Raw genomic sequence first — 26968 nt, forward strand, 5'->3', positions numbered from 1 at the left:
AGTTTTTCAGGAATTAGAACGCTTTTGTCCACTTCTGGACAGTTCAGACCACCAACTCATCAACTGGACCCACACAGATGTCTGATAGGCGACCTTTTGACGTCAAGAGGCTAAAACTCCACCCTCACATCATGCTCATGCTGCCATTTTGAGAACACAGGTCCTGTGAAGAGGCATGGAGTCTGACTACGCTTGTGCACATCATCAATTCCCTCACCTCTCCTCACCTCCAATCACCTCTCTCTACATTTCAGACCACCTTGCCCCTGACCCCGTAATATCCCTGAGTCCCTATTTTCAGGGAAGCGAATTTGAGGTTCATGCTCTCACTTCCTCATGTGGCTGCCTTGTGAGTAAACCCCCTCTCTCTGCTGCAATCTAGTCATCTCTGTGTTTGGCTTTCTGGGCGGCGGGCAAAAGTGAACCTGATGTGGTAACAGTCTTAGCTCTGGCCAGATCAATGGTCAACATAGTAAGTATTTGCTGTAGTGACGGTAGTGGTATAAAAACCTTTACCGAACAATTTTGTCTCAACAAATACAAATTTGTCTAACACAAGCAGATCTACAAGTTATTAATTTTCTGACAGTGTGTCACATACTTTGAGATTATATTTGATTACCAAAAAACCTTCTCGGGAGGGAATTATTGGCACTAGGCAGAGGTCAGTTTTCAAATCTATCAAATGGAAGTAGAGAGACAATCTAGATCAGCTCCAAGGAAGCATTCAATTCTAAAATCTATGATTCTAAACCTGCTCCTCAATGACGGGGCTGGCTTCAAGTGTTCCCAGCATTGCTGCCTGCTTTTCTTAAATTTAAATCTATATTTATAGTTCACTGGCTAATTTGCTGTTATAAATTGGCCTATTTATCCATATTCCCTTGAGATAAGTTATCTCAAAAGCCTCTGAAATCTGAGTTTAGACTCTCATCTCTTCATACCACAGTCCTAGACAGAACACACTTCCTGCTACACCTTGCTTTTATTTCAGGCAGGAGAAAAAAACCATCTCACACACATCAGTAAACGTGTCCTTTATTCCTATTTGTGGAGGACATCTGCCGTATTCATTATTTTTTTAGAATAGATGATTCTTTGGGGGAAAAATTTATAATTTCAGGAAGTAGCTAGCATGGTACTGAGAAACGAACTAAAAGCTCTCCAGCCAGCCCAGCTTCCTCCACTCACTCAGTGTCCTGCAGCCAGCTGGGGCCGCAGGAGCAGAGCTGGGGGTGACTGAGGTCAGACATCACCTGGGCAAGCCTAGAAAGACCAGTTCCACTTTGGGCTGCAAAAAGAAGATAAAACGCAAGAGTACTTCCTAAAGCAGCCTGCACCTTTCTTTACTTTTTCGTCTCACTTGATTATACTTTCTCAGGTTTTTTTCCTTCTGTCATAGTAGGTTTGGTCAGCCTTGTTTCAGCCCTCAGGATTTATTCTGACAGCTGCACCTTATCTTAAATAACTGTTTATATCACTGTTTATCATTTCAAATGCCGGTATTGAAACAGGAGCTGACAGCATGGGTCTATTCAATGCTATCTCCGTTTCTCTTTCAAGAAAGGCGTGAATTTGTGAAGGAGCTGCTCTCTGTCATCCTTATTTCAGGAAGATAAGGAATTATAAAGTGGGTGTACTCCACTTACAGTCAATAAGAGAAATCCTGCCTGACATTAGCCCTTGGACACTGTGCATTAGCGGGGGAAACTGCCTCGGGACAGCCCTCACACCTTTCAGGAGACTTGCTGTCTCCCGGGCCGGGCAGGGGAGGAGACGTGCCTGAAAGATTAACTGCCATTCCTGGGTTGGCCACCCGCAGGCCCTTTCCCTAGTGACTTCAGAGTGACCAAAGGGTCACCTTGCAGGGAGCTAGACCTGGCCTTACACAGTTCAGGCCCCTTGGTGCTTGAGCAGTGGTCCCGGCATCGACCCCACCGGGGCCCAGGGACCTGCATCTAACGTGCCCGCTCCTCATGTGCAAGGCCTCAGCTTGGACACGCCGCCTCCCGCTAGAGGAGAAGGCCTCTGGGGTGGGACAAGCCCTGGTTTTTGCCCTGTCGTCCTCAGGCGGGCTTATTGCCCGGCCCTGCGCGGCAGCAAGCCTCTCCAGCAGGGCCTGCCTGCGCCTCCCGGAGGTGTGGCTCCGTCGCCAGCCCCGAGGGCAGGGCCTGACGCACAGGAGGGGCCTGGCTCCGGACGAGCAGAGGCCCCTCGCGCTGGCATCACTGTCTGCAGCGTTCTCCCCAAAACCTGCTAACCTAGAGGCAACACGCTGTTCCGAGGCAGCTCGCTACACTGCTTTCTAAACGTGGTTTCAGAACAGGGCACAAGCGGAACCGCTGGCAGTAACATTCTGGAGAACAGAGAGAATCGGCCCCGGATGCGCTACAACGGCGTCTGGCTCTGATGCTCCTTCCTGAAAGCAACAGCAGGTAGAGCGGGAATAAGGAATTTCCCTGATTCTGCCCTCCCGCCGACAGCCGCAGCGCACGCGCAGGTGCGACCCCGCTATGTTCCCGCTGGGCGTTTTTTCCCTTAGAGAGCAAAAAATAAATATCCCTAGCCTCTGGAATGGCTTTGAAAATGAAGTGAAAGCTAGGTTATGTTCTGCAAGATATAAACCGTTACTGACAGCTCAGACAGCCGCGTACGTTCTTGCCAAGACCTTATCTTGAGGGGGTTTTTTTTAGGAACTAAAAAAACATTCAGGAAATCATAGTGGTTAAATAAACAATATCTTAGAACGCCAAATGCTTACTCTGAACAAGGTTCCAGGTTACTTCTAATATTCTGGAAGGTTCTTAGGTCTACTTGTCCTCTCAATTAACGTTTTATTGAACATGTGTACAGTGAATGCCTTTATAGATACAATTTTTATTTTTGGAATTAATTAAGGTGTTCTAAAGATTCATGGGGGTAAGGAAAGGAAAGATGGGGCTGGAGAGGATACTCAAGTTTGTGCACAGAAGTAAATGCCTCGCTGCATTTTACTTTGGAATAATTTTTAATGCTCCACAAAAACCTGGACTTTGGCTAATTTGGATTATTTCTTAAACAATCTCTCAATTTAATTTACTCTTGCAGCTTTACTACACTTTTCTCCAATGACTAGAAATATTTCTGTGTATCCCAAAATATACACGCAGATCATCTTTTAAAATTAGTAAGATGAAATGTCAATTTTATATTATTTGAATAACATTAATTCACATTTTGTATCCTTTTTATTTGAATTTTTAAATAAGATATAATTCCAAAATAGTAACACAAATCAATTACCATTGGGGACAGAAATAAGACAGAGGAACGGTACTTAAGCAGAAAAGAAAGCCTGTTACGTATGAGTCTCTCTCTCCTTGGACGTGGATCCCTCGACTGTCTGAGGTGACGAGACCCCAGGCCTTCCCCTGCCTCCCCCTGTGCTCTCACTTAAGTAAACAAACTGTTCAAAAAAGACACTTTTTGTAAGCCCTTTCCAGTTTTTAGTATGATTTCACAACCATTTTGTTCATGATCCCACTGGCAAAACGCTATTTTAACATATTCCAGGGGACAGTACAAATTATTTCACAGTACTGGAATATTCCAACCCATTTAAGCACTGCTTTGAATAAGTAGACAACTGCCTGAAGCAGAGAAGAGTGTAGTTCCAAGTTATGCACCATAATGAGATGTGAGCTGTAACCAAACTCAGTTAATTGGCACCTTTGCCAGCTGTCCCTTGTCCAGGAAGCACGGCATGGTAGTCTCGTTATCATAGCGCCCCTTTTAATAAAGCAGCTGCTTTCCAGCTACACCCTGGATTGTCAGAAGTTCCGTTTCCAGATACAGAAATTATAAGACACAGGGAGCAAGTGTTCCACGTATGGGTTCTCTTCCTGCTCCCCACAGAGACTTTCTCTGTTCTTTCATTTCGTCTCTTCAGACCACCCTGGTGGCAGTGTCCAGGACTCTGAGCCTTAGGAAGCCATGGACCTCTCATGGCACCACGCCCAGGTAGCCTCCGGTGTTGCCTTCCCTCCAGTTGCCTGGAGAACAAGGCCTGCCCCAACCACTCACTAGGACGCTGCACACTGAGCTCACCCTTCAACTATCAACCTGGAGGACCAATGAGACTGTGACGATTCTGGGGGAGGCAAGCAGAACAGAGAATTAGGAGGCTGATGTGGGACTAGATTCATGCAAAAGCAACAACAGAAATTCAGCCCATGCTTAGGCCAAGAGCAGGCAGAACAGAGGTGCCCCACGGGGCCAACAGGTGGTGGCTGAAGGAGGGTGTGCAAGTCCCAGTGGGTGCTGGGAGAGCGGAGGATCAGGGCTGCTGCTGGGGGTGCTCCCAATAAAAGACTCTCTTGGTTACTTTTGCTGTGCAAACAGAGCACCTCTGTGGTGATCTTCTCAAGTCAACGTGGATACTGGGACTCCCAAGGATGCCTTAGAATGTACTTGGCTCTGGGTAATGACTAGCTTCGTTTTCCCTGGGGCTCTCCCTGTGGTCCTGTTGCCCCATAGTCCCAATCTGTGCTCCATAGAGCAGCAGCAAAAAACATGAATATACACTTCTCTCTCTCACACAGTCACAGACACGCACTCATACACACATCTCACACTCTGTGGTTAAGATGTTTGTAAAATGCCACATACTGTGAGAGTCATAAGGTACATTACTATGGAATCCTATTCAAGGTTTCCACTAATCCCACAGCAAAGAACTTATTCATTTAACTCAACTGCACGTTCCCCCATTCTTTTTCCCACAGAAACTTTTTTGGTGGAAATTTTCTCTTAGGCCAATTTTTGCTTTGTGGAGCACAGCCTGCGAAGTGCTGATGTGACAACAATGTCCCTCATCTATTGTGTAAACTGTAAGATAATCTCATGGTGTGGGTCTTAAACCAGATAGAACAAATGAAGACAGGCCGGGTGGTGGGGGGTTCCAGGAAACCAGGGGGGCCCTGCAGCAGCCTTTCCTTCATGCCATATCAGAGCCCAACACCACATTTGTGATTCAGCCCCAAAACCATCCTCCAGCTCCCTCATCCCCATAAACTAGCTCCGTTTTCACCCCAAAACCAATCTGGACACAAACCAATGGGCCTCAGATCTTTCCAGAAGAACTCACTTGCCCAGAAGTATTGATGAATGACGTGTAACTGGCCTAAGGTTTCACAGAGAAAGAGGATTTGCACGCTCCAATCAAACCCAATACCACAAACTCCCTGTGCCGGCATGAGGATGAATCCTCTCTCCCCTTTTCCTAACCCCGAGCTGGCCTCTCTCGACATTTCTTTTCCTTTTTATGCAGAGCAGTTCATCTCTGCCCTAGCTTCTGTCCCCAAACGTATATGCTAAAACTTATCGAAGTGCTTAACAGATTAACTCTGCTCTCATCATGCATCCCCACCCTTAGGAAACTATTTTGAGACCATCCTTTGTCCTTGAGCATGTCCTCGGGGGTCTTACCCTCAATTTGCTGAAATATTTCTTCCAAACAAATGAATGCTATCCCCAAGAGGGGTTATGGCTAATTAGACTGTCTCCACTGCATTAGCATCTGGAAGCGGCCTCTGCCAGGCCTCCAGGAAGCACATGCTCCAGTGCCTTGTACGCGGGGGGCTTAATTTTACTGAATAGGGCCTTCTCTTGGTTGTTCTGTACCTGTTCTCCCCTCCTCACAGAGTAATAGAAGTTTGAGTTGGGCGCATGGCCACCTACCTAAATGGCTACTTATCCAAACCCCCTATGTTGCTAGATATCACCCTATGGCTGAGTTCTCATCAGGGAGATGTGAAGGGAAGCGATGCAAGGGACAGACTGTGTCCTTACAGGCAAGGGAGGCCCTTCTCCTTCTCCTTTTCTCCTGCCCCATGACTGTGAGAATGAGACATGCCGGTAAGACTGTAGCATCGTCTTGGATCCCCACATGGAAACTGTGTGTGAGGACAGTGGAGCAATAAGATGAAAGACACCTGGGACCCTGGTGATTAGGTAAGTGCCAGCCCTGCCCTCTGTCTCCTATCCAGACTTATACAGAGGAGAGAAATAGCCTTCCATCCTCTCCAACCAGCTAGAATATGGGATCTCTCTGACAGCAGCTGACCAACTGACCTTTTTGTGTTCTTGTTGGTCCTCCAATTCCATTCAACTGACATTCTTTGATCACTTGCTCTATTCTAGGTGCTGTGCTGGGTGCTGGACCGTATGCTGACTATGACACAGTCCCTACCCGCAGGAGCTCACGGTCTGGTCACGAATAACCAGCCGTTTAAATGTAATGTAATAAAGACAGTGACAGAGCCATGGAGACCCAGCTCTGGGAACACAAGGAAAGAAACCCAGGAGGGCAGAGCTGAGCCTTGGAGCACAGGAGGCCTGAACCGCCTCTGCAAGGATAAGCGGGAATTGGTCAGATAAGGAAGTGTGAAGGCAAGCAGGGATCGCATCCTTGGGGAAAATGTGTAGCAGGAGCCAAGTCCTGGAGGAGTGAAGTAGAACAGGGTACCCAGGGAAGGGCAGGAAGGTTGGTGCTGCAGCCACAAAGAGACAGAGAAGCGAAGAGGCTGGGAGAGGTAGGCACAGCCAACCTGGGGCTGTGCACTGAAGCTTGCCTTTTATTCTGCAGGATTGGGGCCCAAGAAAGGTCCAACCCCTCAAATCTCCTCTACAAAATAAGCTGTCACCACCAAACCGTGAGACAATCCATGAGCAAAGGCCACTTGAGATTCCCTGGAAGCCCCATCCTCTCACATTAAAAATCAAGAAATTCTAGCCTTGGGAGAAAAATGTGGCCCAAGGTCACAAGCTAGGACGGAGCTAGGACTGGAGCCCCAAGCCCGCTCCCAGCACAGGCTCCTCCACTGCATTTGGCTGCCTGCTCCATTGTCAGCAAATCCCTGAGTGGTTACGCCTGAAAACTGCCCTACCAAGAACATTCTACTAATCTCACATCTCAGTAGCACATGTTTCAGACGTTTCCACTGAAGCCTCATAAAGAAAGTTTTTTCTTCGCTCTTACTATTCTGAGATTGGTTCCAGAGCCCAGATCTACTCTAGGCCAACGAGTATTCGTATTGCTATTAACTGGGAATGCAATGCAGCTGCAGTGTAACGAAGATGAGCTCAAAGAGCATCCCAGAGACATCTCAGCAAGGAAAGAGGTGAGCAAGCACAGGGCAAACCTCCCTCTGGTTGATGCATTCATCAGAGGAGTATCTGGAAAAATGCAGAGGAAGACCTTTAAGTATTCGAATATCAAGGACCTATCGCTACGTATGTATCCACTCACTCCACAAATAACTGATTGTCTATTATGTGCCAGGCAGTGAGCTATGTTCCATCAGAAGATGGGACAGAGGGAAAACCAGGATAAATCACACTTGGTCCATAGATATGAAGAGAAATTCACGGAGACATAACCCATCTTGGAAAAAACTAAACAGGCTACAGTGACTGGCATCGAACCTGCACAAATGAGTTTATTTGGAGTACAAGAGGTGCAAAAGGTGCAGGCACAGAGAAAACAGGTGAACAGTCATGGGGAGGCTATGGAATCACACCTGGAGGAGCCAGAGACCCGAGCCCTCCCGGACAGGTGCTCTCGGAAGAGAAGGGGCCTTGGGAGGTGAGTCAGAGCCGAAAACCACGTGTCCGCTCTCATTCACAGTTTACTATGTTTCCTGCATGAGAATGTTTTAATTTGCAAAGCACCATGCAAATGTCAGTTCTTTTTGCAATTTGGGGAATGCCATGGTATGTGTGGTTTAATTCCTTTAATATTCTTGCTTCCAAAAGAAAAAAGTTTCAGCATATCAGTCAGGCCTGTGATGAAAACTGTACTTTCCTGATGTGTGCCCAGGGCTTAGGACAACCCTAGGGTTTCCTAACACAGGAGCCTGCCAGACACTGACCACTGGGGAGAGTGCAGAAATCAGGCAAGTGCTTCCCAGGGAGGAGGGAGTTCTCCATTTGAATCAGCCTCAACTAGAAGTGGCTCCAAACAGAGAAGTCTGCCTGTCTTATTTACTTCTGTTACTCAAGCTCCTAAAGCTGTGCTGGGCACATAGTAGGTGTCAAATAACTATAAGGTAAATGGATGGATGGAGGGATGCATGGATGGAGGGATGCATGGATGGATGGATGAATGGATGGAGGGACGGATGGAGGGATTTATGAATGGATGGATAGATGGATGGATGGAGGGATGGATGGAGGGATGCATGGATGGATGGATAGATGGATGGATGGAGGGATGGATGGAGGGATGCATGGATGGATGGATAGATGGATGGATGGAGGGATGGATGGAGGGATGCATGGATGGATGGATAGATGGATGGATGGAGGGATGGATGGAGGGATGCATGGATGGATGGATAGATGGATGGATGGAGGGATGCATGGATGGATGGATAGATAGATGGATGGATAGATGGATGGAGGGAGGGAGGGATGGATGGTGGTGATGCTAGACTTCCTATCAAGCTGGCATTCTCACATGCCCGTTTCACTGTCTACATCATCTGACCTCCCAGCATATTAAACTTTGCAGTTTGGACTTCGCTAGCACAAATTTAATATTTTAATTTTTCTCATCTGAAGAGACCAACCTAAGGAAAAGTTGTATCAATGGTGCATAAGCCTGAATATCCAGCCACATTTTGGGGGTGACTGATCTAAGTAGGCTAGACTGCCCTAAGCAGGATTTATGTATTTTGTTACAATATTATCACGTTTTCTATAAGGCTCCTATCAGCATTTTCACTTGTGGAAATATGCAACCTTTTTTTTTTTTAATATTAGAGAATAAAAGCTACAACCTACTTTCTTTTTCCAGAAGACTAGCAAACTTCCAGTTTTCAACCCCATGCTTTTCTGCAGCTAACAGATTTTGGAGCTTCTGACTCAGTGGCCACCACCATCTGTCTTTGAGCACTGATCTTTACTGCACTTTCTGTTTTCCAAAGAGACTGGGAAAACAGGCATCTAATGCTCAGCAGGCAAGGCTGTGACTGAAGCCTGCCACATGCTCTTGACAGACCCTGAGAAGCTGGCTGGCTGGTGTCACAAGTGAGTCTTAAGTGCCGAGAAAGGGAGGTTCCCTCGCTGGCCCCTGACACTAGCAGTCAGCCTCCTGTGACCTGGGCCCAGATGACGAGAATCTTTGACTGGTGAGTCAAACTACCCATGGAAAGAAAACAATTCCTGTTTCTGTTCCATAAAATAGACTTTAACTAGAATTCCATCCTGCAAAATTCTTTGGGTTCAGAAACTGAAAGGTCCCCAGTTCAGTTTTCCTCTTGTTAAGGGGCATGTGATCTGGATTCAGAAGCCCTGTTCATCCCCAAACCTGTGATTCATCTGCCGTGTGGTTTTCCATCTGTCACTAACCTTCTCGGCACCTGACCTCCGTCAGCCAAATATGGAAGATTAATTGGCTTGCTGATGCGGTATGTATGTTTTGTATGCACAGATCCTTTGTGTCTATAAATTCTTCCCTTCCAGGCTCTTTTCCTCCTAAAGTTCTGATCCTCTAGAGGAGATTATATTGGGGAGTGGAAAAGAGGCAGAAATAGAGAGGAAAAGTGGGCAGACTCTCTGAGTGGGGAAGGGCGGGAACCCCACATGCCGTGCCGCAGTGGGCCCTGGAGGTGGCAAGGCCTCAAAGGAGCATGCAGAAAAGTGCACCTAGGGAGGCAGAACCCCTAGCACTAGGGACACTGAGCCCACATATAGCACAAAAGCAACAGGACCACAGGCCTTCAAGGGACCAGGCAGAATGGGGCAGTGGGCATTTCAGCAGCAACTATGGAAGCCAAAGGAGGGAGAAAAGTCCCCAAAAGTTTGACTCACATGAGACCCCTTGGAAAATTAGGAACTTCCCTTGAGTCCTAGAGGGAAACTCCTATAATAAATGAGGAAGAATTTCCAGTAACCTATAGACTAGGGAATAAAGTGAAATCAAATATAATAGAAGAGCGACTGATTTAAAGAAAATGATGGAGTGGGCCATTTGATGAAAGCTACAGTAATTAAAACAGCATGGTACTGGCATAAAAGCAGATGCATAGATCATTGGAACAGAATAGAGAACCCAGAAATAAACCCATGTATATATGGTCAATTAATGTACAATGAGGAGCCAAGAACATACAGTGGATAAAGGAAAGTCTCTTCAATAAATAGTGTTGGGAAAACTGAACAGCCACATGCAAAAGAATAAAACTGGACCCCGATCTTACCCGAAAATCAACTCAAAATAGATTAAAGACTTAAATGTAAGACCTGAAGCCATATAACTCCATGAAGAAAACGTAAGTGGTAAGCTCCTTGACATACATCTTGGTAATGAGTTTTTTGGATTTGACACCAAAAGCAAAGGCAACAAAAGCAAAAGGTCAACAAGTGGGGCTACATCAAACTAAAAGTTCTGTACAATAAAGGAAACCATCAACAAAATAAAAAGGCAACCCATGGAATGGGAGAAAATATTTGCAAACCACATATCTCATAAGGAATTAATATCCAAATTATATAAAGAACTCATACAGCTCAATAGCAAACGAACAAACAATACAGTTTAAAAAATAGGCAGGGGAACTGAATAGACATTTTTCCAAAGAAGGCGTACAGATAGACAAGAGATACATGGAAAGGTGCTCCACATCACTAATCGTCAGGGACATGCAAATTAAAACCACAATGAGATATCACCTCACACCTGTTAGAATGGCTGTCATCAAGAAGACAAGAGATAACAAGTGTTGGAGAGGATGTGGAGAAAGGGGAACCCTTGTACACTGTTGGTGGGCATGTAAATTAGTGCAGCCACTGCAGAAAACAGTATAGAGGTTCCTCAAACGCTTACAAATAGAACTATCGTATGACACAGCAAGTCCACACCTGGGTATATATCCAAAGGAAATGAAAACAAAATATTGAAGAGAAATCTGCAGTCTCGTGTTCACTACAGCATTGTTCACAGGAGCCAAGATATGGAAACAAGCTAAGTGTCCACCAACAGGTGAGTGGATAAAGAGAATGTGAGATATATATATACACACAGTGGAATACTGTTCAGTTATGAGAAAGAAGGAAATTCTTCCATTTGTGACAACAAATATTGCATGGTATTGCTTATATGTGGGATCTAAAAACTAAATAAAGTCAAACTCACGGAAAAACCGAGTAGAGAAGTGGCTGTCAGGGACAGAGAGTGAGGGAAATAGGGAGAGGATGGCGAAAGGATGGTGAAACTTTCAGCCGCAAGATGAGCGAGGTCTGAGGATCCAGTGTGTAACATGGTGACTACCGCTGACGACACTGTATTGTATAATTGAAATTTGCTGAGAGAGTCGAACTTAAATGTTCTCACCAAAGAAAAGAAAAAAAAAATAAATATGTGAAGTGAGGGATGTGTTAATTACCTAGATGGGGGAACCCTTTCACAATGTATATGTGTATGAAATCATCACAAAGTACGAGAAAACAAAACAGAAACAACCGTGATGGAGGGACTGATTCCAAGAAGACCATGGAGTGTGCGGTTCTCTGGAGTGGGATTGTTTGTAGAGTAAGTCACACCTGCTGCGTGTAGCTGGCAAATCAACGCACAGCTCTCACGGGCCCATTGGGAGATTGTTGAAGTGGAAGTGAGCTGCAAAGTGTAAAACGGCATGAAAAATATCTTCACCATTTGATGTGAATCCGCTTGACAGATGCAGGTTTCTAGTCTCCTGCACTCCATAGTCTCTGTCACGGTGAGGAGGGCATTATGCTTCCCAAGGACATAACCTTTCCCATTTCTCCTGGATGGTTTTAAGATGAAACACACGGAGTAGGAAAGTTTGAGGTTACTTGACATTTTGAGGTTAAATTGTCTCTACTCAAGGAAAAAAATTTCAAACAAAAATCAAAGGAAGTATTAAGGCTTTAATTCAAAGGAGCAAAAGCTTTCTGTTCTGCATTACAGGATTATGCTCTTAGAAAGCAAATTGGCTTCAGCCTGACGAGAATCACTGCCTGCCGGCCCAACTCACGACAGCGACTGAGCTCAGGGGCTGTGCTCGCCTTACAGCCAAACCTCTCCACGCGAAGAAACACCAACTGCATGCGGGAAATGAGAAACCAGATCCAAAAGGTTGGAAACACTTCTATTTGGGCAGGGGTTAAGGGAGCGGTTGGATGGTGTGTGTGTGTGTGTGTGTGTGTACACACTAATGTGTTATTTTGTAGATACAGTCTAGTTTTAGTTAAAAAAATATAGAGATCATCAGGAACTGTTTAGAGTTGGAAAACCCCTGCAATCTGGTGCCACGGGCTTTTCCAGGGGCCTTGGGGTCTGGCGCGGTCATGTGAAACCTGCGGCAGCCCCTCCCCCACAGACCTCCCACGCACAGGACTTTAATGATCTGGGGCAGATTTCTTTACTGCTCTGTCTCAAAAATGTGCAAGATGCCTTACAGATGATAGATCCACCACACTTAAAGCCAGTGATTGCACTGGCAAGGAGCCCATAAGCCACATTTGCCACAAATGATGTTCACGTGGCTCACCTTTGTTATCCTTCAAAGAGCACACACTTGAAAAGGCCTTCCTGGACCCTGGAGGAGAGCAAACCGCGTGGCCCTGGACGTTCCAGGAGGGAGCTGGGCGGACAAAGGCAGAGCCAAAGCTGCCTTAAGTCCAAACCTGCCGCCGTCAGAACTAGCCTTGACAGTTCCTCCTGATGGATATAGAACCAGTGTTCTCCAACTGCCCTGTTTTGTAAATCTCCTTCCCAGACAGCAGCACAATTCGACCTCAAAATCAGAGAGCAGACGCTCTCAAGCAGAAGGTGAGAACTGAGAGGTGTCAATCAAACGGTCCTTTTTTGGCTTGCAGTTGAGCTCTCTCTTTCTCATTGGACAGTAGCAAGTGATAGGGGGACAGTCACAAGAGCAAATTATGGAATTATCTTAAGAAAAGGAGAAGAATGACTAACATCCTCCTGTAGGATCTTCAATGCAGCCACCAAAAGATGGCGGTGGGAGGAGCTCCCCAGCCTCAAATATAGAAAGTTTCCAGAATAACAGCCACACGATATGCTTGTTTTGGGGCTGGGGGGAGCAGAGGCCAAGATCTCTTTTATGTATGTTGGTCACATTATGAGAAAAAGAATTCAAAATTACGTAGACAGAACTTAACTAGCTCATTTTTCAACTTCTATACCTTGCTGACCAGAGAGTACAGGGGGGAGGGTTAAGCAGGATCACCTTTAATGAAAATATAAATTATGTAAACCAACCAGGCAGGGCCTGGCTTTTGCCTGTTCCTCTGAATGAAATCAGACTCAGAGGGGAGTGGTTAGTTTTACTGCCTAGTGAACCACCAAAATTTAGTAATTTCAATCATCTGTTTGGCAACTGGGCTGGACTAAGCCTGCCGTTCTGCTGATCTGGGCCTGGCTTATTTGCATGCTCGAAGTCCCGGGGGCCGGCTGAGGCTGGCGGTGGGTGAGTTAGCCTGCACTTGGGGGCGGGGGCCCTAGGTGGGCTCCAAGGAAGCCTGCAAAACCTCAAGCTGGGCATGGAACTGCCAAGAAGTCACTTTCAGTGCATTTCATTGGCTAGAGCAAGTCAGCAGCACAAAGCACGATCAATGGTCCTCACCTCCCAAGCTGCAAAGTCATAATACAAACGGAGTAGCTACAGCAAGGGGAGTCATTTCTGACCATTTTTGCAATTACCACAAAATGGGAAAAGGCATCTGCATGGCTGCTGGGGATGCCATAACAACATAACAGCCTGTGGGGGCTTAAACAGCAGAAATTTATCTTCTCACAGTTCTGGAGGCTGGAAGTTCAAGCTCAGAGTGTGAGCAGGGCTGGTTTCTTCTGAGATCTCGCTCCGTGGCTCGCAGACGGCCGTCTTCTCCCTGTGTCCTCAAGCGGTCTTCCCTCTGTGCACACACATCCCTGGTGCCTGGGCATCCTAACTTTCTCTTCTAATCCAGTTAGATGGGAGCAGAGCTCACCCTAGCAGCCTAGTTTTAAATTAATCACCTCTTCAAAGGTTCTATGTCCAAATACAGTCTCCTTCTTAGGTACTAAGAGTTAAGACTTCAATATATGAATTTTAAACGAACACAGTTCAGCCCGTACCACCACTGAAATCCACAACAATGGAAGATAGTACGCCGGTGAAAGGAGGTCAGTGTGACTCTCACATGCAAGTGCAGCCCTGCCACCGCCACCTGCAGCTGATGAGCCAGTGCCCATCCCAGATCCCCTGCAGCCTTCGAGTCGGCGGCTACCGTGTGCCTCCATCTAAACTCACCCTTCTCATGCTGATAGAGTCTACCTCCTCTCCTGAAAAACAACACTCCCCAAAGCAGAGTTTCAACCAGAGGGCGCTGGGAACTCTCAGAGTGCCTGAAATGTGGGTGTCTTTGAGTAGAGCCCAGGTATGTGGTGAGTGTCTCCTACACTCAAGGCAAAAGCTGGGACGAGGTGGGTCCAAGCTGCGAACAGATGGGCCTTCCCGGCTCTCCAAGCACATACCGGATGGATGGGGAGTCATGGGCCCCTCTGTTCGATGGGGTGTCCCAGGTGAGAAACCACAGGAATAGTTTCTTCTTTTAGGATAAAGATACCTCCTATGGCTAAAGATCAAAATGAACCAGGAGTGAGGAGGTTTTGACCAGCCCTGAGAATTCATCTTTCTTTCAAAAGATGTTCTCTAAATGCCTCTCAGGACCTCTGAGTGTGTCCTCACCCCTCTGGGCCTTGGTTCAGAGGGCCCCTTCTTAGCAAGCGCATTTGTAACACGCATGGGTGTGGACTCTGATGCACACCTTTCCCTTTAAGTCTTAAAGAAGTCTGCCGCTCTAAGAACTAAGCCTGCAAGTTGCAAAGCAAAATACAATAAGAGAGCCTGGTGTTTGTGCAGAATCTACTTTTCCGTTCTTATAGCAGTGCCAGCCTCGATGGATCAGCACGGAAGAGCTGCCACTGACTCACGGACCTGGCTCTCCCGCCTCTGCTTAGACGGTGCTTTGAGGGAGGCAGCAAACACCGTTAAGTCAGGGCCCCACTCTTACGGACATGAGTGCCAACAGTGGAGAAGGGAATAGTCCAAATGTCATATAATAACAAAGTTTGGAGTATAATTCTTCTTTTCTCTCAGCAGAACGATGTTTACATTTCAACCTATGACTCAATAAACGTCCAGAGATGTGAAAATTTGTAGAACGGTTTTTTGTTTTCCTTTTTGTCTTCCAGGGAAGAACGGTGGCATCAGTCAGTAGATCAGGATAACAGAGGGAACCTGTTCACAATCAGTAAAGCTCAGGAACCAGGAGTACACACAGATCCATTCTGAAGCTGAGCGCTGAGAAAATTCAGAATGCGGAGAATGTACTTCTCGTGGCTGATTCCGTCCAGGCTTAACTTTTTAAAAATGTTTTCCTTATGTATGAATTTTATATGCAAGGCCACATTTAAACTGTGAAAAAAAGCATGTACATCTGAAAGGGTTCTCAATGTCAGTTACTTTGCATCCGTTTGGGGGAACCAGGAGTTAGGTTCATCGCTTCATAAGAATATGATGTTTAACCTTCCACTTCTAGTAGGATCCACATATTTGCATGAAAATGGATTTCAAAGTATTTGAGGCTGATGTGACTTGTAAATTGATATTTTTCATGTAATGCCTTTTGATAAACTTACAGTCAGGGAATGGATATATTTAATTAGAGTATTCTGTCAACGTGCAAAGAGAGTCATACGGTTTCTACACATACTATTGGCTTATTATGGCTTAATTTCCTTTTGTGGGTGGTTTTTTTGGCCACTCAGCAAGACATTCTGAAGTATGCCTGGTCTCATGGTCTCCACTGCTTGGTGTCCAAGGCACGCTGAAGCTCAAGGCACCATCTGATGTGCACACAAAGACTTGGAGTAGTTCTCAGAATGAGAAGAGATTGAGAAAAGCAGTTCCGGTGGATACCACATTACTAGTGGCTGAGGATCAGGCTACAAAATGAGCCTGTGCTGCAGAACAGCACACAGGAGCCACTCTGGTATTTCAGCCACAGGAGCTGGATTCTCTAAGGTTAGGTGGCGCACAGACAGTCACTTCAGTCAGCAAACCAGGTTCTAGCCCAGCTTTGTTTTGTATATCATGCGACTTCTCAAAACCATAGCAAGACTGGAGTTAGACCTGGGGAGGAAGGTGCCTGTGGTGACCACTTGGCTCGTTTCTGAATGGCGGACACAATGTTGGAATGTGTCTGCATTTATTTACTCCTTCCCCAGTAGACCTCACCCAGTAGAACTTCATAATGACCAATATTCTTTCAATCTTTTCCCTATTTTTTAAAATTACACATGTCTGTATATGGAAGATTGAGCCTTTTGGAGAATCACCTCCCCAAGAAGACATTTTCAGCAAAGGTCTGATGAGATAGAAAGTAGCAACAACCACATATACAAAAATGGAAGGCAATTCTGCATGAAGTATAGCATGTCCTATGTCCATGTCCGATAGCCGGTCTGCTTTATTTAGGAATATATGAGGCCCCAGGAGGAGAATGAACGAAAATCCAACCAACATTCCCAGACTCAGTGAGATACCCCTGATACTATAAAAGAATGCCCTGGCATGCCTGGCCTCAGGAGGTTATTCCTAAGACCTCCAGCTTCACCTCCCATCACCCCCCACCCCCCAAATGCAGTCCTGAATCCTTTCTCTTGGCTCCCTTGGCTAGCAGGTATGCTCCCTGTTTTCTCTGCAGATTCCCACATCAACCTTCCATCTGGATACATTATCAAGTCTCTCAGTCTCCTGCCTCAGCTGCCCTCCTGGCTTCATGTTCATCTCTCTTTGATTCTTGAATAAACGTGAACACCCTTCAGGGTACCAGCTCCTCAGACTTCTCCTTCCTATACCAGGGAAATCCCTAGTCATTTTAAGGTGGGTACAAAAGTGTTATAGAATCAGAGTCTCTGAATTGGGAGGACCCATAGGGATCACTTTGCCCAAACTTTCACATAACAATGATATGTTGCCACAAGTTGTTAGATGAGAAGATGGATTAAAGTAATAAAAACAACAGTCTAAAGGTTTGCACCTTGTGGTAAAGATCTCCAACATGGATATAGTAGGCAGCCTCTAAGATGGCTCCCAGTGATCCTTGCCTCCTGGTGTAGCTCCCTCCACACTGTCCTGAAGTTTGTCTGTGTGCCCGACACAGCGCTGTAGGTCTCTTTCGAGATTTGGTTATAGAAAAAAGACTGTGAGTTCTTTTTGAATCCTCTCTCTCTCTCTTTCCTCACTCACTCTGAGGGAAGCCAGCTAACATGTTGGGAGGACACTCCTAGAAGCCTGCGGAGTGGCCTGCTTGGTAAGAAACAGAAGTCTCCACCCAACAGCCAGCAAGAAACGGCGGCCTGAAGCAAGCACAGGATTGAACCCGGAAGCTCGGTCCAGCCTTCAGTGGAGACTGCAGCCCCAGCCGACAGCTTGACCACAACCTGATGAGAAACTTAAGCCAGAACCATCTACCTTAGGTGCTCCCAGATTCCTGACCCACCGGACCGGGAGATAACAAATGTTTGTTGTTTTAAACTGCTAGGCTTCAAACAGTAATCATTTCTTCAACATCATAAAGGCCGTAATATGACAAGTCCACAGCTAACATTGTCCTCAGTGGCTACAAGCTTTTCCTCTAAGTTCAGGAAAAAGACAAGGTTGTCCACTCTCACCACTCTGATTCAACATAGTCCTGGAAGCCCTGGCCAGGGCAATCAGGCAAGAAAAAGAAAGAAAAAGCATCAGGCTTGGAACAGAAGAAGTAAAATTGTCTCTATTTGCAGATGACATGATTTTATGTATAGAAAATCCTAAAGACTCCACCAAAACACTGTTCGATATAATCAATAAATTCAGTAAAGTTGCAGGTTACGAAATCAATGTACAAAAATCAGTAGCATTTCCGTACACTAACAATGAATTACCTGAAAAAGAAATAAAGAAAACAACACCATTTGCAATAGTGTCAAAAACAAATACTTAGAAATAAATTTAACCAAGAAGGTGAAAGATATCTACACTGAAAACTATAAGACACTGATGAAAGAAATTGAAGACACAAATAAATGGAAAGATATCCCTTGTTTAGGGATTAGAAGAATTAACATTGTTAAAACATCCATACTGTCTAAAGCTGTCTATAGATTTAATGCAATCCCTATGAAGATTCCAAGTTTTACAGAAATACAAGAAACAATCCTAAAATTTGTGTGGAACCACAAAAGACCCGGATAGCCAAAGCAATCCTGAGAAAGAAAAACAAAGCTGGAGGCATCAAACTTCCTGATTTCAAACTATATTACAAAGAAGTAGTAATCAAAACAGTATGATACTGGCATAAAAAGAAACACATAGACTAATGGAACAGAATCGAGAGAGCAGAAATAAACCTGTGCACATATGATCAATTAATATTGGACAAGAGTCAAGAATAGGCAAGAGAGAAAAGACAGTTTCTTCAATAACTGGTACTGGGAACACTGCATATTCACATGCAAAGGAATGAAACTAAATCCCTATCTTACACCTCTCAAAAATTAGCTCAAAATGGATTAAAGACTTAAATGTTAAACCTGAAACCATAAAATTCCTAGAAGAAAACAAAGGAAAAAGTCTTATCACCGTGGGTCTTGGCAATGATTTTTTGGATATGACACCAAAAGCACAAGCAACAAAAGCAAAAGTGGGACGACACCAAACTAAAAAGCTTCTGCATAGCAAAGGAGACCATCAACAAAATGAAAACAACCTATGGAATGGGAGAAAATATTTTCTTTTCTTTTTTTTTTTTTTTTTAAAGATTGGCACCTGAGCTAACAACTATTGCCAATCTTTTTTTTTTTCTGCTTTATCTCCCCAAATGCACCCCACCCCGTACATAGTTGTATATCCTAGTTGCATGTCCTTCTAGTTGTGGGATGTGGGACGCCACCTCAACATGGCCTGACGAGTAGTACCATGTTCGCCCCGAGGATCCGAACCCTGGGCCGCCGCAGTGGAGCGCACAAACTTAACCACTTGGCCACGGAGCCGGCCCCGAGAAAATATTTTCAAACCACACATCTGATGAGGGGTTACTATCCAAAATATATGAGAAACTCATAAAACTCAATAGCCAAAAAACAAATCATCTAATTAAAAACGGACAAAGGGCTGGCCCCATGGCCAGGTGGTTAAGTTCGCACACTCCGCATCAGCGGCCCAGGGTTTTGCTGATTCGGATCCTGGGCGTGGACATGACATCACTCATCAAGCCATGCTGAGGTGGTGATCCACATAACACAACCAGAGACACGCACAACTAGAATATACAACTATGTACCAGGGGGCTTTGGGGAGAAGAAGAAGGAAAAAAAAAAGATTGGCAACAGATGTTAGCCCAGGTGCCAATCTTTAAAAGAAAAAAAAAATGGACAAAGGATCTGAATAGATATTTTTCCAAATAAGATATTCAACCAGCCAACAGGTATCTGAAAAGGTGCTCAGCATCACTCGTCATCAGGAAAAGGTAAATTAAAACCACAATGATATCACCTCACACCTGTTAGAATGGCTATTATGAAAAAGGCAAGAGATAACAAGTGTTGGTGAGGATGTGGAGAAAAGGGAACCCCTGTGCACTGTTGATGGGAATGTAAACTGGTACAGCCACTATGGAAAACAGTGTGGAGGATCCTCAAAAATTTAAAAATAGAAGTACCATATCATCTGGCAATTCCGCCTCTGGGTATTTATCTGAAGGAAACAAAATCATTAACTTGAAAGGCTATCTGCATCCCGTGTTCACTGCAGCAGGATTTACAGTAGCCAAGACATAGAGACAACCTAGGTCCATGGATGCATGAAGGGATAGGGAAAATATGGTATAGATAAATGGAACACTATTTTTACTGCTATAAAAAGGAAGAAAATCCTGCCATTTTTGACAACATGGATGGACCTTGAGGACATTATGCTAAGTGAAATAAATCCGACAGAGAAAGACAAATACTGTATGATCTCACTTATATGTGAAATCTAAAAAGTCAAACTCAGAGAAACAGAGATCAGATTTGTGACTGCCAGAGGGGAGGAATGAGGAGTGGGGAAATTGGGTGAAGGTGGTCAAAGGTACAAACCTCCAGTTAGAAGACATCCCTCCTGGGGATGTCATGTACAGCATGGTGACTATGGTAAACAATACTGTATTGTGTATTTGAAAGTTCCTCAGACAGTAGATCTTAAAAGTTCTCATCACAAAGAAAAGCCAATTGTAACTGTGTGAGGTGAGGGATGTTAACTAGGCTTATCAACTTACTGTGGTAATCATTTTGCAATGTATACGTATATCAAAACATTACGTGCTATACCTTAAAGTGACGCAATGTTATATGTCAATTATATCTCAATAAACCTGAAAACAATAAAATAAAAAGTAAGACAGCAATAACTTGTTACACAGCTGTAGATAGCTAATGCAATTAGTTAATGTTAGTAGTCTGATTGTTTCAGGCAACATATTATCGCTTAATGTTACTATTAATAAAAGTTTTTCTTTACTCATTGTTCATGTCTTATATGCCAGCCAGATTATTGCCAACTTCTGAGTAGGCATAATTGCTTAACGCCAAATTAGAGGGATGCATGAATGCTGATAAGTATTTGTCCATTGGTTGCTTTGCAAAATCACATGTAAAACCATGGTGTAATCATCAGAATGCTTACTAAGTCAACATGGTATGGCCACGTGTGCTGGGTATCTGGTGGTGTCTTCCTACTTCCTTCCCCTTCTTCATAACGACAGCTTTCCTTTTCTCATCTCAGCCATTTGGCACAAGTGAGCCCTAATGCACTTTAACCAGCCCCTCGTTGCGATGGAATACGCACTCGACTCATTCACCGCTGCTCTGTGGAGGCTGGTGAGAGAGGGAACCTGTGCGGCAGCTCCTGTGAAGAGTCCTCTCCCTTCTGCTGGATCCAGAGGCCTGTGGCTGCCGAGCAAGCATGACTGGGCCCTGAGGGTGGAGTCAACTGAGGAAGACAGAACAAAGGCCAAGATGACAGTTTTTGAGGTGCTGGATTAAACCTCGCTTAGGCCAGGACTGCCTCTGCCCCTTTCGATTCCTTATGTCTGTGAATTCTCTCTCCCTCTCTCTTTCTTTCCACTAAATCCATTCTTGGCCGGGGTTTTCTATAACTTGATACCGATCACCTATATCACACTTGATATATCACCTAAAATGTTATATTACATGTAATGCTCTATTACATGAAATACACCATTCTAAATCTTTCCAAACCTTTTTAACCTCGAGAAATTTTGTGGACTCTATGTGATAGTGTCCTTTTACTTACTTACTGATGACTAAGAAAATGACAGCAGTATTAAAGTCGTTTATATTTTATTCATCACACGAGCGTCTTTACCCAAATGAAAAATACAGATGCACCCAATTGTAAAATCATCCTTATTTGGCCCATAAGCAATACTTAGGGCTCCTAAAATTTTCAGTATTTGCTATCAGTTGGTGGCTTCAACCCTCCAAAAACATAGGAAAAAAGGAGAAAAACTTGGGGAGCAGACTAGAGTATGGAGAAAGGGAGGTTAAAATAGAGAGTTTGAGGAAGAAGACTTGGGAAGACGTCCCCACCTGCTAAAGCAGGGCCACAAGTGCTTTTTCAAAGGATCTCCAGGCCTGAGCCGTGCACGGAGCAGCCAGGAGGGCTTCCACCACTCTGCGTGGAGGCGGCTCTCGGTGCAGATGAGACCATGACAGCCTGAGGCTGGAGGAAATGGGCCCTGAGCTAGAAAGGAGTCACCTGAGTTTTAAATCGTCCCAATTTGTATTTCTGTTTGGCATCAGGAATTTAAATCTTCTTGTCCTACTTTTTAACAAAATGCTAAGTGAAGAGAGAGAATGTTGCATATCAGATTGTTTAATTAGACGTTTGTCCAAGAACAAAAAATAGTGAAGCCACTATGTTCTTCAGAAAATTATCATCTTTACCACTTCATTCACCTTTTGAAGGGCAACTTGGTTGCTTCCAAGTCTGGGCAATTATGAATAAAGCTGCTGTCAACATCCACGTGCAGGGTTTTGTGTAGACAGAAGTTTTCATCTCATTTGGGCAAAAATGAAGGGCATCATTGCTGGATCATATGATATTATGGACTGAATTGTGTCCCCAAAATACCATGTTGAAGCCGTAATCCGCAATGTGACTGTATTTGGTGACAGAGCCCTTAAGGAGGTAACTAACCCAGCAGGACTGGCGTCCTTATAAGAAGAGGACAAGACGCCAGATGTCTCTCTCTGGGAGCAGTGCACAGAGAACGGCCTTTTGAGGACACAAGAAGAAGTCTGCAAGCCAAAGAGAGAGGTCTCATCAGAAACCAAGCCTGCTGGCCCCTTAATCACAGACGACCAGCCTGCAGAACTGAGAAAATAAATGTCTGTTGGTTAAGACCCCTGGTCTGTGGTATTTTGTATGGCAGCCTGAGCAGATTAATACATATGCTAAGACTCTTTACTTTACTGCACCATTTTACATTCTCACCAGGAATGAAGGAGAGCTCCTGCTGCTCCACATCTTCACCAGCACTTGGTGTTGTCAGTGTTTCAGACTTTCATCTTTCTAATGGATAAGTACTGGTATCTAATTGTTGTTTTAATTTGCATTTGTCTAAAGACATACATTAACGTCTTTTCATATGCTTATTTGCCATCTATATATCTTCTCTGCTGAGGTGTCTGCTTCAGTCTCTTGCCTGTTTCTTAACTGGGCTGTTTGTTTTCTTTTTGTTGAGTTTTAAGAGCTCTTTGTCTATTTTGGATAACAATCCTTTGTCAGATATGTCTTTTGCAAGTATTTTTTCCTAATCTGTGACTTAAGAGGATAATTTTTTTAATTTTTAATTTCTTTCATATAGGTTGTTTTAAGTTAAGTTGAGAGAGATATAATTCACACCATAAAATTCACCCTTATAAAGTGTACAATTTCAATGGTTTTTAGTATATTCACAAAGTTGTGCAACCATCACCATCTAATTCCAGAACATTTTCATCACTCCAAAACAAACCCCATACCCATCAGCAGTCACTCCCCATTTCCCCCTCCCCAATCCCCTGGAAACTTCCAGAACATTTTCATCACTCCAAAACAAACCCCATACCCATTAGCAGTCACTCCCCATTTCCCCCTCCCCTAACCCCCTGGAAACCATTCTTTACTTCTAACTTTGTGGATTCACCTATTCTGGACAGTTTATAGCTAGAGTCATACAGTGTATGGCATTTTGTGACTGACTTCTTTCATTTAGCATGAATTTTAAAGGTTTATTCATAGTAAGCAGATATTAGTACTTTATTCTTTCTTTTTGTGTGTGGGGGGGATATTCACTCTGAGCTAACGTGTGCCCATCCTCCTCTACTTTATATGTGGGACCCCTCCACAGCATGGCTGACCAGTGGAGTAGGTCTGCACCCAGGATCCAAACCCGTGAACCCAGGCTGCCGAAGCAGAGTGCACAGAACTTTAACCACTCAGCCACGGGGCTGGCCCCCTGTACTTTATTCCTTTTTATGGCTGAGTAATATCTTGTTGTATAAATATATCACATTTTATTTATCAATTCATCAGTTGATGGATTCGGGTTGTTTCCTCTTTTTAGCTATTGTAAATAATGCTGCTAGAAACACAAAGTGTTTATATGGGCCTATCTTTTCAAATCTTTTGGGCATCTACCTTTGGTAATTCTAGGTTTAACTTTTTGAGAAACTGACAAATGATTTTTCAAAATGGCGGCACCATTTTACATTCCCATCAGCAACATATGAAGGTTCTATATTCTCTACATCCTCACCAACACTTGTTATTGTCCATCTTTATTATTACGGCCATCCTAGTGGGTTGGAAGTATATCTCATTGTGGTTTTGATTTGTATTTTCCTGATGCCTAATGTCGTTGAACACCTTTAATGTGCTTATTGGCGATTTGTGTATCGTTCTTGGAGAAATGTGTGTTTAGATCCTTTACCCATTTTTAATTGAGTTATTTGTCTTCTTATTATTGAGCTGTGGGATATCTTTATATATTTTAGATACATGTCCCTTATTAGATTTATTCTAGATACCTGTTCCTTATGATTTGCAAATATTTTGTCCCATTTTATAGGTTGTTCACTTTCTTGATGGTGCCCTTTGCCAGCACAAAAGTTTATGATTTTGATGAAGTCCAATTTATCTATTTCTTCTTTTGTTGCTTGTGCTTTTTTAAAGGTGAAATTTACCTTTTTAAAAAAATTTTTTTATCTTCAAATCTTTTTCTTCTCTTTATTTTTCTCGTACACATAGGTGTCATGGGTTGCTTAATATTTCTGCCCATCTTACTCACTAATTTCATGTGCCATTGGAACTGTAGTTTTTTTTTTTTTGAGCAACTGTAGTTTTTAATCAAACGATTAATTTCACCTTCAGTTAAAAATAAGCAGTTTAAACCATTTCCCTCTTTGACAAGAGTCAAAATTCCCAAGCCGTGGAGTAGCTCAGGTCCCTGCAGCTTAGAAGCTACATCTGTGAGAAGCTGTGTTCTCCTGTCAGTGGCATGTTTGAGAGGAGGGGTATGTTTCCTGTCGAGTGAAGCTCTTGTCAAGTTTCAGTCCAAATAAAGCTGAAAGAGCTTGCAGATTGGGAGGATGGAGGGTGGGGAACTTCTGGGGAGAGTTGCTCTGAACATTTGTTTTTTCTAGTACTAGGCTTGCCAATCAAAGGAGTAAGTAAGCCCATGCTTAACGCAGCATAGACTAAACAGCCAGGGGACTGGGGGTGGGAATTTGCTTACAAAGGGATTTCCTGCATGGCTTCGAGGTCAGTGGCAGTGAAAAAGTTAGTGGAGAGGCTTAATCTATGACTCAACATATGTTCATGAATGCAGAGCCCCAGCTTTGCATCTAAAGACTGTGAGCAGGGCGCCCGGAGAGAGAGCAGCTTTCACTGCACTCCGCTGGCACAGGGCAGATCCCAGCAAAATGTCCCTCTCCATGGGACTCCTCGTGCTGTCCCCAGCAAAGCAATGAAACTAGGTCACATTCCCAGCTGTTAGAGCTGGATCTTTTAAACTAAGAAAAGAAGGTCACATACCACAGCATGGTACTCAGAAAGAATAGACTAGAATTTGCCTATTCTAATTACTTTAGTGAGTTTTTCAAAATTGAGTTGGTTTGCAGCAGAACTGTTTAACTAGAATTTAGTTCTCGTGAAAACTCTGCCAGTGAACATTATCAGTGGTCCAAAATTCATTTCTCATATGCTAAAATAAACTGCAACAGAAAATAGTCCAAATTACCAAAGTTATTCTATATTTAAAGCATATAAGACAACAGTGGGAAAAACACTGAAAACTAGATTTCTAACTTTGAAAGGTTTGAAATAAATGGAAAGCTCAATTCGTAGGAGTAACTCTCAAGAGTAATTAATTAGAATACATCATTGTATTTTGCCAATACCTAGAATCAAGGACAGTGAAGTTTAAATAATCCCGAGAATTTTTAAGTATTATGAAGCCAATATGCCACCATAAGAAGCTTCCACAAGAGAAAATACAAGTTTGTGTTATGCAGCAATAACGATGAACATCAAAACAAATGACAGTAAAACACATCATGTGGCAGGAGAGGGGGCTGGCACACGGTGTCATGGACGTGAATTTTTCTCATCCCAGCTCACCTTCTCCCCTACGTTCAAATTTCCCACCCAGGTCGTATGGCATATCTTTAAAACATCTTCCTTCAGAAGGACTTTTCCAACCCTTCAAGCTGACATAGTTATTTTCCTCTCTGATCTGAGAACATCCTGGGCACACCCATGAAGAGGTTCACCACACTATGTAGTAACTGTTGGACATCTTGTCTTCTTCCCCTACGGGATGCTGAGCTCCTGGAAGGCAAGGTCAGTGACTTACTCATCTCTGTGTTCCAATGAGTTGACAAGGAACCTAGTAGATAGTTGTTATTGAATGAATAAATGCGTTTCACTTAAATACATAAATGTAGCTACCTGTATGAATATTATAATCACACCTTTCCTTAATTAATCTGGAAAATCCAGTGATGCTTCACACATGGCTAAAATATAGTACTTGTAGGAAACAATCTTTTCTGTTGTGAAATTTACTAAAACCGTTCTATGTTAAACTAATCAGAGAGAAACAAATATAATGAATTAAAGTGAATCATAGAATATAACATAAAATGCTAAAGAATTACCTTTTTACTCTAAACCCATTTTAATATTTTTGAGTTCACAGCATAAGCTGCGCATACAGGTTCTGCAGAGTCTGTGTTGGGTGATTTGTAATTAACTCTATTTGTATAGAAGGTCTTGGGGAAAAAAACACGTTTTTTCAGAGCTCTTTATGCTACCAATCTGCTGATAGTTTTATAGCAAGTAATTTAAAGACAAGTTTGAATCTGGTTCTGATAAAATTATCACAAATTAAGATGGACTAAATTGACTATTCAGTATTACTTAGCAAATGCCAGAAAGAGCTGTTTGTAGGAAATAATTAGTACAGGAATTAATTTGATTGACATAAATAATTCTCTAGTATACTTTTATTGCTGATTTGTTTTAGTTATTTTCGGTTTGTTTTATTTTGAAAACAGACAAACACATTTATGTCATATATCTTTTAACTTTTAAACAACATATAGTCTTTGGAAAGAAAATTAATTTAACTAAGTCGGCTATCTCTGCATTCATAAATTCAAATTCCAACAGACTCAACTTAGTTTGATTTGCTCTGAAGAACATTTTTTCAGTCACTACACTAAAAACTGTGGATATGTGAAGTAGTACAACCTAAAAAAAATGAAGTCCAGTAAAAAGGGTTAATTTTCCAAGCTCTAACATAAACCACA

The sequence above is a fragment of the Equus asinus genome, chromosome 8, assembly GCF_041296235.1.
Source record: "Equus asinus isolate D_3611 breed Donkey chromosome 8, EquAss-T2T_v2, whole genome shotgun sequence".
Lineage (NCBI taxonomy): Eukaryota > Metazoa > Chordata > Mammalia > Perissodactyla > Equidae > Equus > Equus asinus.